This window comes from Orbicella faveolata, unplaced genomic scaffold (genome assembly GCF_042242905.1).
Source record: "Orbicella faveolata isolate gen_17 unplaced genomic scaffold, um_ofav_v1 contig_36, whole genome shotgun sequence".
NCBI lineage: Eukaryota > Metazoa > Cnidaria > Anthozoa > Scleractinia > Merulinidae > Orbicella > Orbicella faveolata.
Window position 1 is genome coordinate 7,719,610 of NW_028301565.1, and position 14,441 is coordinate 7,734,050.

The following is a 14,441-nucleotide window of genomic DNA, read 5'->3' on the forward strand; positions in this document are numbered from 1 at the left end:
ATTAATCAAAACTATAACAAAATTCTCGAACATGATTGGCTATCAGCAGCCCGATTTGAGCATTAATTGGACAGTGTACGCGTCATGCTTGTAATTGGACAGTACGCGTCATTTTGCGCGCGCTGTTGCGGTGCACTTTGTTGGGTAAACTGGTGTGTTTTTCAGCGTTCATAACGACGTTTAATCGTTCAGCGCTCAATCGATGGTTCAGCGCTCAATCGATGGTTTTGCTTCGCGGTCGTCCGATTTTGTTAATCACTCGTATGATTACAGACCGAATTGGACTCCACTCAGTCCTATTACCATTATTAATCGTTTCAATAACAAATTTCGAGATAACAGTGCAAGTCTTAAAGTCTTTTTTTATTTTCAACAATGACCAAATGTTTCTTCGAATTTTTTAGTCTTCAAGCATTTTGTGGAAAATTGGTAAGACATAATTGAATAATTCTAATATCATGGTTTTGCGACACCTTTAATCTTTTTATTGTGTGTGGTATTAGACTTTTCAAATTACAACGCACACAGCCTCTAGATTTAGTCCAGCAATGCAAATCTTTTAGCCAATACCATCATGGCTATACCGACCAATCACGTTCAACGGACCAGACTTATAACATCATCGACTGACAAACACTATTCACTTGACTCTGAAGATGACTTCCGCTCAGGTTGTCGAAACGTCAGTCACTAACAACAGTTCTTTTCAGAACTACACTCACATTGACGATCACACTATACGAATTACTAGCTAACAAATCGGTTTTAAAATTTTTCCCTTTTAATCTTGTAACGCAACACTTTATACACCAGAAATCCATGTGGATAAATCTCAGCGTAATTAGAATTAAGGTCAGTTAACCGTTCAATTGCCCAAAACAACATAAAATTATGTGCATATATATTTAATGTACCACCTGTCATGTCCAGCCAAACTAAGCATTTGAACCTTACCATGGGAACAAAAGCTTCATTTTATGTGTGAATGTTTAATGCCAGGGGCTCAACTTGCCTTGAACTGGGAAGTTAAGTTAAAATTGTCGTAGGAAGATTGCTGAACTAAGGTTAAGTGGCCAGCCAAAGACAAAGATAGGCAATCAACTAAGAAGGCTTAAAAACAATCGAAAAAATCTCCGTACATCTGCTTTGGAAAGTTCTTTCAATCTCTTATCCTCTTAAATTCAGGTTCGCGCCACATAACGTTGGCCCCACATAGTGATGATTTGTGCAAGATGAAATAATTTTTTTCAGATTGCTGAACTGAGGTTAAGTGGCCAGCCAAAGACAAAGATAGGCAATCAACTAAGAAGGCTTAAAAACAATCGAAAGATCGTAATTACCGTACGTAACTTCAATAGATGTGAGAGACATTTACCTCACAAGAACTTCATATGAAAGTGGATGGTACTAGACGGCAATCAATTCGCAAGATGGAACGAAAGCTTTTCGAAGCGATAAAGAAAGGACATTTGGAGACAGTAAGACGTGAATTAAGTTCGTTCGGCCAAAATGCGACATCAACTGTGTTAATAACTCTGGCAAAACAGTTCTGCGGGTAGCGGCGGATTTAGAAGACGTATCCATTCGGAACAACATTATCAAATCCTTACTGAGCGGTGGAGCCGACTTGGAACTCGCTTTGTTGCACGCAGTACGTGAGAGTGACGTGAAATGTGTAGAAATTTTGCTTAGATTTCATGGAATCCCATCAATTCAAACAGATCCTCCTGGAGTAGTGAGGTGCCTCGGTGTAAAACGTCAAAGATACATCACACCACTGACCCTCGCAGCCTGTTTGCAGAATTTTAGAATTGTTGAGCTTTTTCTGAAGAATGGGTTCACCATTTGTGACCCCCAGACGGATGCTCAACAGTCTGTCAACTCAAACGGAGCGCTTAACGAGAAGCTAGGGCCAGCTGTGTTCCGTTTAAACAGATATCGAGCTCTTGCAAGCCCTGCTTATATTGCCGCATCTTTTCTTCACAACTCACTTAACGGTCCCGTTCGCGTTCATCGCGCTTGCGTTCTTAAGGTTACATTATACCTTCAGGGGTGTCTCGCGCGCAAGCGATGTGGCGCGTGCAGTTTAAGCTGTAGATACCTAAACTCCTGTATCAAATTAAAGCTTATGGAGCTGGCTATCAAACTATACCAAGAATTTTGAAAGAAAATGAATTGACGAATTTTTCACGACCACTAAATGCGAGCGCCCGAATCACCTTTCGAAAACTACAAGTCAAAGCGAATTTCGTTTTTCGCCAATTTAGTTTTTTCCTCGGTTTCAGGGCCCAAAGCGCTTAAAAAACGTGTCTGCGTTTTGGCATATTCAATTGCAGTAAAAAGTTACAGAACATTTTCGAAATAGAATTAAAAAAATGTGGAGTGATCGTGCAAAAATCGCTCTCGAAGAAAAAGTATTTCGAAATTAACAATTCCCAGACGCACTTTTGTAGTTTACATGTTAAACTAGCCACTGTCCAAATTTAAGAGCAATTGAACAAATTCCCTTTGAGTTATAACTCTTTAAAGTGTCTGCTTCAAGTGAAAAAATTTATTCGAGAAAACAGCGCTAAGAAAAATTTTATGCTTCGCAAACAAACTCCGCCCACAAGCGCCTTCAACTGGGTTCTCAAATAACTAAGCCAATCAGTGCAGGGAAAGTTTACTTCCGTTAACCTCCTGGTGAAATTTACGCGCGAATCTCTTGTGTTTCGCAATACGCTCAAGGAACCGAAGGCAGAGAGATAATTTTTCTGTAGCTCGGTTTTTCTTGAAGCTGGTCTGGCAAAATGGGGAAGACTAAAAAGGATACGAACGCTAGAGTGGCTGAGCGAAGGAAACAAACAAAAGAAAACGCGGAGAGCAACTGTGTGTGGGCAACTGTGCATGGATAATATTTCAAATGGTCTCAATGAGTCCGACGATTCGTCGATATCGGACTCATCAGAAGAGTCTCTGTCAGCATCCCTGTTACTGCTGTCAAGTTCCGAAATTTTTACAGAACCTTTCTTTTCTCTTACCACGAATATTTGCCCGCCTTATACGATAACTATAGCTTCATCCGCGTGGCGAACCTTCGCTTCTTCACTCATTGATGTATTTTCATTCGTTCTTCGCTGTTTTCGCTTTTTCGAACCGGTCCATGGTTTAAACGTGGTCTATGTTTACTTATAACTTAATAGAGACACGCCTAGTATCAAAAATGCTGGGTAGTCAGAACAACAATGCTGATCAACTGAGTAGTCAATTCGTGACATCCATATAGGTAATTGCCGCGAAAGTCGTCTCGGTTGATTGCATACGCGCCATAGGGCTGTCAATCAAGAGGTAAACTTTTACTTCCGGTGAAAACGTAAAACCGCCATTTCTCCGCCAATATTTAGCCTTTTTCAAAATTTTTTTTCAGAAATTAGAGATTATTCTTCGACCACTATTTTGACCCAAAAATAGAAATTTGAAGAAAATTGCCGACCCGAAGGTATACTGTAACCTTAACAAGGAGTTGTGTGACCTGGCTAAGAAAAGAGTGTTTGGAACTCAGCGATGGCTGTGAAGAGTTTCCTGTAGCACTGTTGAATGAATGCCGCTCGATGAAAGAGATAAGATGCGTTGTGGAGATGCAGAATAAAAAAAAAGTTCTGCCTAAGATGGAGGGAGAGTTTCTAAACATTCTGGAGGTTGCCATTGTCACAAGAAACGAAAAGGTAAGCCAGTTTCAACTTGAAGCTCATTTTTGTTTTGTTTAATTTTGCGCTGATTTTTTTTTAGTTTTCAAGCTCATGGTTCAAGACTCCATAAAAACCAGTGTGTGATAATTATTCTTTGTGCTATTAATTTGCAGTTCGCTAGTCATCCTTACAGCCAGCTTGTTTTACTGAACTCAGAAATCTACAGACGCGTCCCGTTCCTGGAGAAAAGTTCATGGAAACAGTTTGTAATGCTGATGGTATCTGCTTTGTTTCCTTTGCTTTTCATGGTTTGGATGGTTTTCGAGAACGTTCGTCCCAATCACAAGGTGGCAAGAATGTTCCACTCTCCATGCATGAAATTCCTCATCCACTGCGGCTCTTATCAAACATTTCTCCTCATGCTCGTTTTGACTTCGCTCCGGGAGTTCTCAGAGTAGTTTTCTTGAATATGTCCTTACGGGTGAGTATGGAAGAAGAAAGCACACATTTGCCATTTGTCATGCTATTTGAAAGATGCTGTGTTTCATTTAGGGAATCTCGAGGCGTGACGGCCTTATTGCTCCTGCTTATTGGCCGGGGCTGACTCCGGATTGAACAGTTCGGGCTCGAGCCCTGGGCAGGGCCATCGTGCTACTGTTTTCTTTGGTAGCACACCACTCCCACAGTTCCTCTCTCCGCTCAGGCATTTAAATGCTAAAGGTAAATTAAGACTGCTATCAGTAGATCTCTTTTGCTCGAAAATCCGTAAGAAAGAACGAAAGACACTGAGCGTGGTAAGGTTCAGTTTAATTTTGCTTGCTTCTTTTTGCGCTCGTCTATGTTAAATTTATTGGCGGAAGTAATCCTGCTACGGACTAGCATTCCATACTTTTGGAGTATAAAAATACCTCAGTACAGTCGCTTAACGCAGGCAAAGAAATACAATGTCCGAATAAAGTAGATAGTATTATTATTATAGAGCACGAAGAGTGGCCGGAGGAGTTGTCATTTTTGTGATTAGATAGACCCTTAGTTGAGGTAATTAACTGAGACGGTTAAGGAATTTTACTTATAAGTTGTTGTATGTATAACATGCTCTTATAAATATCCTCTTGTCTACGCAGATTGGATAGTTGTCATATATGTCCTCGGGCAGTTAGTCGATATCATTAAGGAAGTTCATCAACAGGGGAGAGTTCGCTTCTTTTCTAACAATTGGAATTACCTCAGTGTCGTAACAGTGACGTCATTTCTTCTTCACTACGTATTCTGGTGGTCTGGCCGCGCAGGGCTAAGAGATAAATTGGATACCATGACGTGGGAGAATCATACCAAATACAGTTCATACACAGTGGTGTTGCTTTCTGACTGCTTTATCGCCGTGGCAGTTCTATTGGCTTTTGTCCAAAACTTCTCATTCATTCAAGCAAACTGTGTCACCGGGCCACTATTACAGGCGTTTAAACAAATGCTATTAGATATAACGTAGTTGTTTTTTTTTATTTCTTCTTCGTCTTCCTTGCCTTTGTTGTTAGTTTCACAAAGCTGTACTTGCAGTATGAGAAAGTCAGGCAGTATTTCCGGATGACTACAGCTGGAACAAATAACACAGATCCATTACATCTGGAAAGGTAAAAATTGCAGATTTCAGTCCTCGATCATGAACGCAAGTTTTTCACTGGCCCATCGTATAAGGGACTTCGTAAGCCCAACTGGCGTTGTTTGTCAGTTAAGGATGAGCTCTGACAATAGGGCCGTCCATTACCGTCAAAGCTCATTTGCTTTATTTTCAACAACAACAGCAACAACAACAACTTTATTAAACGTCAGAGATAATAACTCTGTACACTTTATTATTAAAAATTACAATTAAGTTAGAAGCAAATATAATAACTGCATAAACCTGCAGGTAGCCTAGGCTAATCTAGGCGGGCCATATTATACCATTAATATACAGTAAGCTTACTATTTAACTACTTAGACAGAGATTTCTGAAAATGTTCATTACAAACGTTACCAACTATTTTTTTGACGGGTTATCATTTACATATTATCGATACTAGGAGCTATGACTAACTTGTCAAAGTTCGTCCGTTTTGGCAATGCCAGGCACCTATATAGTTTGCTGGTTCTAAAATGAGGTAGCACAACATAAAAAGATTCCTGAATGATTGGTTTCGATTGCTAGCCGCGCACTCCAGTCCTTTGTAACACGTACACCCACGGAGCTTTTTAGGGTTGTTATCAATCCGTCTCTTCCGGTATGCCCGTAAATTTCTCGTTCTGGAAATTTATTATTATTTCTTGTAGTAAGAGCGCCTTTATAGAGTCTTTATAGGATTGAAAAAGAACCTTAAAACCATGAATGATGTCCATATTACCTGATGTGACAAACTGCAACTGAAGTTAAAACTGAGTTAAGTTGAGAATTGGCTAAGTTAGTTCCCTGAAAAACACCGTCTCTGATAAAAATAAATAAATGCTCTGTGTTTATATCATTTCGCTCGCTATATGCGCATTTACCATACCATAACCGTACTTCAACGACTTCCGTTTCTGTAAAATCCATACGAAGTCTGCATCCAGTGAGAACTTGTGCTGCTCATCGATTTTACGATTCTTGATGTTCTCATTTTCGGTGGCCGAGTCTTCTTTTACTTATATCTTTTAATTTAGACCTTTAAAACAGCTTATTTTAATTAAAGATGGACAGTAATTTAAAAGTAAGCCGCGAGCGTACCTCATTTGCATAATGTTCACAGCCCATCGAGCGATCGAGCGACACATTTTCCCATAACTCACGATAACTCGTGTAGCGTTTGCGCACTTCACGATTTAAAAAGGAGCTTCCATGCTTTTAGATCAGGAAGGATCAGAGAGATACGAAGTAAGTAAGGTACTACCATGTTAACATTTACAATTTGTTATTTTTCTATTATTCAGGTTACCAAGCAGTGTGGGAGCGATCTTCTGGTCGCTTTTCGGACAGATAAATCGGGAAAATTTTAAGATTGAAGAGGAAGAGTATGAAGCTATATGGCAAACTGGGAAGATCTTGTTCGGGCTTTTGACGTTGTGGCGGTTCTTGTGGCTCTTAACATGTTGATTGCTATGTTAAATGAGTCTTACTCTCACACGGATAGCGGTAAGTGTCACTTGAAGTTTTCACACTTTTCGTCCGGTCTCCGAATCTCGCACCAACTGTTTATCTACCTACCAACAATACCGGTGGTACATATGACAGGTCACGTGATGGCGATGAACCCTCCCTTGTGGCAATACTATACGACGTCGTAGCATGGCTTTCATATGATAATGACTTGGTTTGATTTTCAAAATTTACCTCGCTTTGTGGGCTCTGGTTTATATGCGCATTGCATATATTTTTTTTTGTCCCGACTATATGCTAATTATGTTCTGTAGTAAAATGAAATTTTCAACACGTAAGAGCAATTTCATTAAATTCGCGAACTTTTCAAATATGATTACGATGTGATGTTTGAAACACGCGAACATCAATTTCAGTGTGAGGCATTTCATTATGAAAATGACCGTAAAGTTCCTTCAGTAACAGTTGATGCACTGAACATCTTTCTGTCGCTTGTTGAACCATTTCGTTTCGCAGTAATACGTTGTCTTGTTTTTCGTATGGTACTGACGATCATGATTGGCAGGCCAACTTGGATGCTGAATGGAAATTCACCAGGACAAAACTGTGGTTTAGCTGGATTCACAAGGAAAGCGTTCTTCAGTGACCGCCATTCAATCTGCTGTACTTGTTGCTTCCGTTCGTTTGGATCATCAAGCGTCTTGTTGCAGCCTGCTGCTCAAAAAAAGTCTTGGTTAGTAGTTTTGCTTTACGATTAGCTCATCGCGTCTTGATGTACTACCAGATTCTCACAACTATTTAGCCTGTGTACGTAGACCTCCTGCACAGGATTACACGACCGCTTTGGCATAAAACATATAACCTGTGTACACAATTCCATTTTGTGTTCACAATTTTTCCTCGCAAAAGTTCTTTAAAACATAATTCTTGAACAGGAGAAGGCGAAAAATTTTTAAAAGCGTCCCATAGACCGTCATTTCTCCGCTCTGCATTCAGTTGAATTTGGAGACGACGCCATGACGAAATTTACACCAAGCGTGCTCAGCGTAGTAGCCTGTGTACGTTTCGGTCCGTGGAAATTAGTAGAAATTTAATCCCATATCGAGAACACGATTTAAGACGCCGATAAACAGATGTCCTTCACCACGAATGTTTTTAGGGAAGATGGGAGAGGGCGGGTGTACGAAAGCTATGATCTTACTCGACAAATGACAAATCAGTATCCTAAGCACCTTATCCGATTATGCTGTCTACTTAAACCACGAATTTTAACTTGAAAAATTCTCTGACAGCGGAAATTCTCCAAACGTTTGGTGAAGGGGAAGGCAAAAACAACCTGGAAAGTCAGAAGAATTGATGAAAAAGAGGTAGGAAAGGAAACAAAATTGTTTTTAAACTTTAAAACAAGCTAAATCATTATTTCATTTGTTTTCGTGTCACAATTGCCTTGACGTACTACGGGGTATGGCTTAAACGCTGTCCTCTATCTGATTAATGTAACATTGTATTCTATTTATTCCTCTCAGTAGAAATACACGAGTAGTGATTGTTCTAATTTTATTTTGTTGAACAAAGTCCTCTCTTATATCAGTCGCTCACAAAACCCACATGCGAGTTTTCCTTCCGGCAAAAGATTTCCCACTCACACAAGAAAAAGACGTTAATGGACCTTCTCGGCGATATGGCGGCCATTTTGAATTATATTGTTTCAAATAGCTTTTATGGGATGCTCAGGGGGCAAATATATACTAATTTGCCCCTCCTGAGCATCCCATAATAGCTATTTAAAGCAATAGAATTCAAAATAGCCGCCCTATCGCCGAAAAGGACCATTAAGATATTTTGTTTTATGGTAATTCTTCATTAGATGATGTCACAGTCTGACATCACAAAAATGCTCAATCATTGGTGAACAAGTCGAGGTCACATACATTGTCATAGCAACAGTAAAACCTGTTAAGTTCACAGTAAAAAGTGGGGGTCACCAAATTCGTATTTGAGTTATAAGCATTTAAGGGTAATTTTAACATATTGTGCTGTTGCTATGGTGATATTTTGAAGTTACCACATTTGAACATTTGTGCCATACCAACTTGGTAACATCACTTGCATGATAAAGAGTGGTATCATTAATCTGTTAAAGTATGTTGGAAAGTGCTGAAAACTGTTACCAGCCACCTAAATATTTCACTTTTTTTGCCATGAAACAAAATGTCACTCTCTACTCCGCCTACTGCCTTCTGTAATCCTCTAAAGGTTTGATTGTCTTTTGGATATTTAAGAGACGAGAGGTGATTCGCCTTCTGATCCTGAGAAATCTGGCCAACAAATCGTGTTACTTAGAGAGTGGAACCGACTCGAGCGACTCGGACGAAGAACAGGTCAGCCAAAATACAGGCTCCCTTTCCAACAATACCTCGGAGACCAGACAAGGAAATAAATTTGTAACCATAGAAACGTCATTTTGAAATTAAATCGAGTTGAGGTACCACGCTGCTACGAAGTCAGGCATACGAATTTTGTAGCAAGCGAGTTTTGTAACCTGGTTTGATAATGTGGAAAAGAATGTGGCAAACCGTTCAAAGAGTTAAATCGTCAAGTGTACTTTTGTACCTTACATGTTTTCCATCTTTTTATGTTTCCTGATGGTTTCTTCGCTTTTATATTTCTACATAATTACTAGATTTAGATTTCACATGGTCTTATTCATAGGCGTAGCTTAGAATGCTTTAAAATTCAGTTTTATATAAGCACAATTGTAATAGTTGATTGGTCTTAATTTTATAGTTATAATAGTTGAGTTTGTCAGGGCTCCTTTTGATAACAGAGTCAGCTTTGACTCTGACTGGGTTGCACTGGGTTAAATAAATAAATAAATAAATAAATAAATAAATAAAATAAAGGTGTATGCATGTGTAAGAGTTTGTAAAAACCCTCCAAAGTATTTGGCCTCAATACACACGATCTAAGTGTCTTTGACATACCTTAAACAGTGTACATGTGAAAAGAAGTAATGGTCTATGTTTCGTTTGATAGAGAAATAAGGAAGATGCTACTTAAACAGTTGATAACAAAAGCTATTAAGAAAATTCCTCCGGCGTACACATTAGATATATATCTTTGACCAAACGCCTTTAAAATTTTTAACACTGCCTCAGTTTCCTTTCCTTGAAATCAGATTTTACACGTTGCCTTTGATTTTGTATTTTTGGTAAACTCTTTGAGTTTTACAAATAACTTTTATTCACATTTTCCTCTTTTCATTCTATTCCAAAAAGCACATATTTACATAACTCAAAACATATATATAATAACTCAAACGTTCTGTAGCTTTCGGCGTTTTTTTAAATTGAATTTTCAATTATTCTGGTGTAGTGTTTGCCTTGGCCTAGACTGATTGAAAACTAACTTTACCCGACGTGAGCCAATCGGAGGGCTCTCAAGAGTCTAGAGTGCAAAATTCTGATATTTGGAGTGCTAATCGGGCTAACCAACGAGCTAATTAGACTGACCGCAGTGCTAATTAGGCTAACCGTCGTGCTAATGCGGCTAAAAGTAGCAATTCGACATTTAAGTCCAACTCGAACACGTGAAATGGGCATTTCCGATATCTGCAGTCTGGCAGATAATTTGATAACACGCACGTTCATAGAAATTGGAAAAGAAAATCATTTGGATCAGCTTTTAAATGATTTGAAGACGGTTTGTCGGCGATCAGTCAGGTGTGACCGGAATTTTAATACATGGGAGGGTAAATCTATTTTGCCAGTCAAAGCTGAGTCAGAATCATGTGAGCCAGTTAAAATTTTTTTTTTTTAAGAGTGAAGTCCCGTTCGGTCTGTACATATAATGATTCAAGTGACTGACATATTAAATCGGAAGATTGCATGCTGAATGGGAGTACGATTTGTTATTTAGTAGTATGATTCCAGAAAAAAAAACTGGACGACACGAAGTCCTGTCACTAGCCTGCGAACAGGTTCCCAGCGAGTGCGGAAAAAAATTCGGCGAGCGAAGCGAGCCGTTTAGCGTGAAATAATGCGCTCTCTCTCGTCACTAGACCGCTCTCGGCTTGCCCCGCTCGCCCAAGACCACACTCGGCTAGCTCGCAGTAAACCCAACCGGTAGCCCATTCGCAGGCTATCCCGTCACTGTATTTCAAACAAATCATGCCTTAGACTTCAATTACTTTTAAAATTTTATTGTATATTCTTACTACTTATCTATTTTTAGCTATCACTATTTATTCAGCCATTGTCTTAATTATGCAGGATTATGTATTACGTAGGATTTTATTAATTTATAATTTTAGATAGTGCAGGTCCACATCAGGACTTAGCGTCTTGCCAATTTTGATCTTCAACCTGCTTTATCAAATAAATTATGTATGTATGTATGTATGAATTCTGTTATAAAACAATAAGCAGTCCGGAATATCCCGATAAATTAGGACATCTGTGATGTCACGAAACTCACGTTTCAACCAATGAGAATGCGTGTTTTGAGTGGAGTGTTGTGTTTCACAACAAACCAAGAGATTCAAGATGGCTGACAAAGAGAGTTGCGAATACTTTCCAATGCCATGAATGCGGGCCTTCAGGATGTATATATTTATCTCGAATTGAGTTAAATACTGTCCAATTACAAATTATAAAATAAAAGGAAAGTTTGTGTTCGGGTTCCATGTCACAGACAATTCTGCCCAGATAACGATTATCCTCGGACCGAAGGAAGCACCACAGAACGCAATGCGGGCCACGTTTGACGAGCTGCTGTTATCATTCTTTGGAAAGAGACCGTACAATCGGTAAGCATCTTTACTCTGCATTTTTCTAAGCACAGAAATGATCGATATGAGAATTGAGGCTTTCCTCTTATCTAGGGATTATCGGGCCGAAATCGACAGCACGCGCGTGTTCTTATATGCCAGCAAAGATAAATTGTAGATGTCCAAAATGTTATACGTTTTGGCGAAATCGAGGAAATGAAATCATCATTAAAACAGGATTTTCAATAACGCATACGAGTGAGAAATTCTTGTTCTTTTATACAAAATAAACTAAGCTAGAAAAAATGTATCCAAAATTTTAGTGTTTTCAGATGCAGGGATAGTCAAAAATTCTGTTAATATATTCTTTGTAAATCTAAAATTTCTCCATTTTGGTATTTATTTCAAATATTTCTTATATCTATTTGTTACTGTGCTAAAAGATATCATGTCTGATTTCCACATTTAAATTATGAAAACTTACATATAATTGCTGACTTTCACAAGTTATTTACCCAAAAATATCAAAATATAATTCCTGGACAAGTTGACAAGGGAGCATTCACAATCCATCGACATGTCCCAAGGTTTTATTATATATTTATTTAAAGTATATTCAATCTTGAAAGTGAAATCCATTTTATTTTATTCACTCTTTAGGTACTCTCGACCTTGAATTTGCCCCTTAGCAGAATGCAGGACCTGAAACAAATCACAAGTGCTTAGAAGATTATTACATTGCTTACAGATGTCAATATTATTACAAATGTATTTTTCGTTTTAACGTATGAATTTATTTTGAATGCAGTTACCACAGTAGTCTCATTAAATAAGAGATTGCCCTCAAGTGGTCTGATAACTCTTATGTTTTCTATTTTTTATTACATATTCTTAACCAAACTGATATGTTTCCTTTTCACAACCAATTAATGTTTTGCATTAGTTTCACAATTAGTAATGTTCAACACTCGACACTACATTCTAAACTCTCGTACATTTTCAGTCTTTGCGTTCATAAAAATTATTTTGCAAAAACATTACTTTCTGGTACATTCACGGCAAGCTTCATGGGGAGGTGAAAAGAATCATCATCTACTAGGAACAGCTGCAGTGTGTATAGTTTTTAAAAAATGCCAAAAAAAAAGAGTACAATGCCCCCTACAAACCTTAACTTATATGTTTGCATGGCCCTCAACGTCTGGTAAATGAGCACAAACAATCTCTCTACCCTTTGTGCGACGTCTTATTTCCTCTCTTTTCCCTTTGTTTTTTCCCCCAAGATTTGGCAAAGTGCCTCGAGCAGTCGAGTATGCCCTTCCATGTACTTAAGAGAGAGAAATTGAAAACAACTGTCATAAAAATGAAGGAACGATGCATTACTCAAGCCTTATAACAACAGCGGTTCAGGTACACTTGTAACGCCTCAAATTCAAAGAGAGTTTACAAAATATTGACGTTGTTTACAACCGTGTAATTTGGCATGATGAAACTTTAACAACACTAGAACCAGTAAAAAATATACGCAGCTCAATGAAAAATACGCGAATACTAGAAAATAACGCGTACACTTTACTAACCTTAATATTTGGCCCCAAAATCGCGTCTACATCGTCGCTTGACACCAAAAATACTCAATGATTAGAAGACAGTCAACGTTCTCCCACTACCAAAATGGCCGCTTATTCTCCTTCTCAACGTTTGGTCGGAAAAAGTCCTGGATAATGCTGACCAGACTCTATGCGAGACTGGAAACAACATATTTTCTTGGTCCGCATAAAAGGTCCGCCATTTTCCCTGCTAACAATAGCTTTATGACGTCATGACTGTCCTAATTTATTGGGATATTCCGGACTGATAAGGGTTTTCTGGCTTATATTCTCCGAACTCAGACCTCGAACTTCAAACTTTGAGCTTGGCGGGTCAGGTAGCAGCTCTCGTAAGGTCTCACATGACTGGCTTGTTACACTTTGAGAGGCCAATGGAACAAACAATCCCGGCCCTAGAGCAGTAACAATGACAGCTGCTAACAAGAAAAAGAATAGGCCATTTCCGAGTTGCCTTTACCTCTGTTTCAAAACGATTCTTGTTGCACAACCTTTCATATGGATATGAGATTTTCTTTCACGTTCATTGTCTTGCACATTAAACTCATTTCCATATGAAAGGTTGTGCACCAGGACTCATTTTGAAGCAGAGGGAAAAAGCAACACAGAAAGAGCTTATTACAAGCTTACGAGAGCTGATACACTTCTGAACTTTTGACAGGTGTCGAAACCAAGCAAAAGTAATTTCTTTTGCTAATTTGCATCAGGTTCGACCCACTTGAATATCTGCGTTTGAGCCGCGCCTAATAGTGCTTTTATTTCTTGAATCTTAAATGAAAGGCATAATAACGTAGTCTCTGCAGGTAATTTGCCTTAGCAAATAGATTATGCTCTGTGGGAAGTTTCTATTAAACTTCTAAGCCGAAGTTCTTAATTGCAATACTGTATATTTTACGATTTAAATTAGCTTCAAATTTGTCCATTGTACAACTCATTTACCAGAAAACACGCTAAATCATTATAACTCCCGTAACTAGACAGTGGATTTCCATTAATCCTGCCACCTATGGCCCAAAAAAAAAAAAGAAAAAAAAATCAAGCCGTATCGACGGCGTTGTATTCTTATGGAAAATTTCTCTTATTTTTCGTCCTGGTGGGAATGATAGTTGTTATTTAAATATCATCTACGTGTCTAGCTGGTTCGCAAACAGCTTTGCACTAAAGAAACTGAATGTGACTTGGAATTCTATCTTTCTTAACTTGATTCCTTAATTAAGGCGTTTTTATTCCAACTGATTCACAATTTGGACTAATGTTGTTGTGATGTTTAGCCGTGTGTGGAAATAAAACGA

General features: G+C 38.5%; 2 long non-coding RNA genes and 1 pseudogene across 2 annotated transcripts; 2 read left to right on the forward strand and 1 right to left on the reverse strand.

Moving 5' to 3' along the window:
* Positions 1-1,392: 1,392 nt before the first annotated feature.
* LOC110049000 (short transient receptor potential channel 4-like) lies at positions 1,393-9,245 on the forward strand (annotated as a pseudogene).
* Positions 9,246-11,437: 2,192 nt separating this feature from the next.
* LOC149102143 (uncharacterized) lies at positions 11,438-12,404 on the forward strand. Its single transcript, XR_016202577.1, has 2 exons — positions 11,438-11,584; positions 12,206-12,404. It is a non-coding gene; the product is annotated as an uncharacterized LOC149102143 (long non-coding RNA).
* LOC110049014 (uncharacterized) lies at positions 12,168-14,433 on the reverse strand. The gene is made up of 2 exons (XR_016202578.1): positions 13,123-14,433; positions 12,168-12,247 (listed from the first exon to the last, which is right to left on the reverse strand). It is a non-coding gene; the product is annotated as an uncharacterized LOC110049014 (long non-coding RNA).
* Positions 14,434-14,441: the final 8 nt, after the last annotated feature.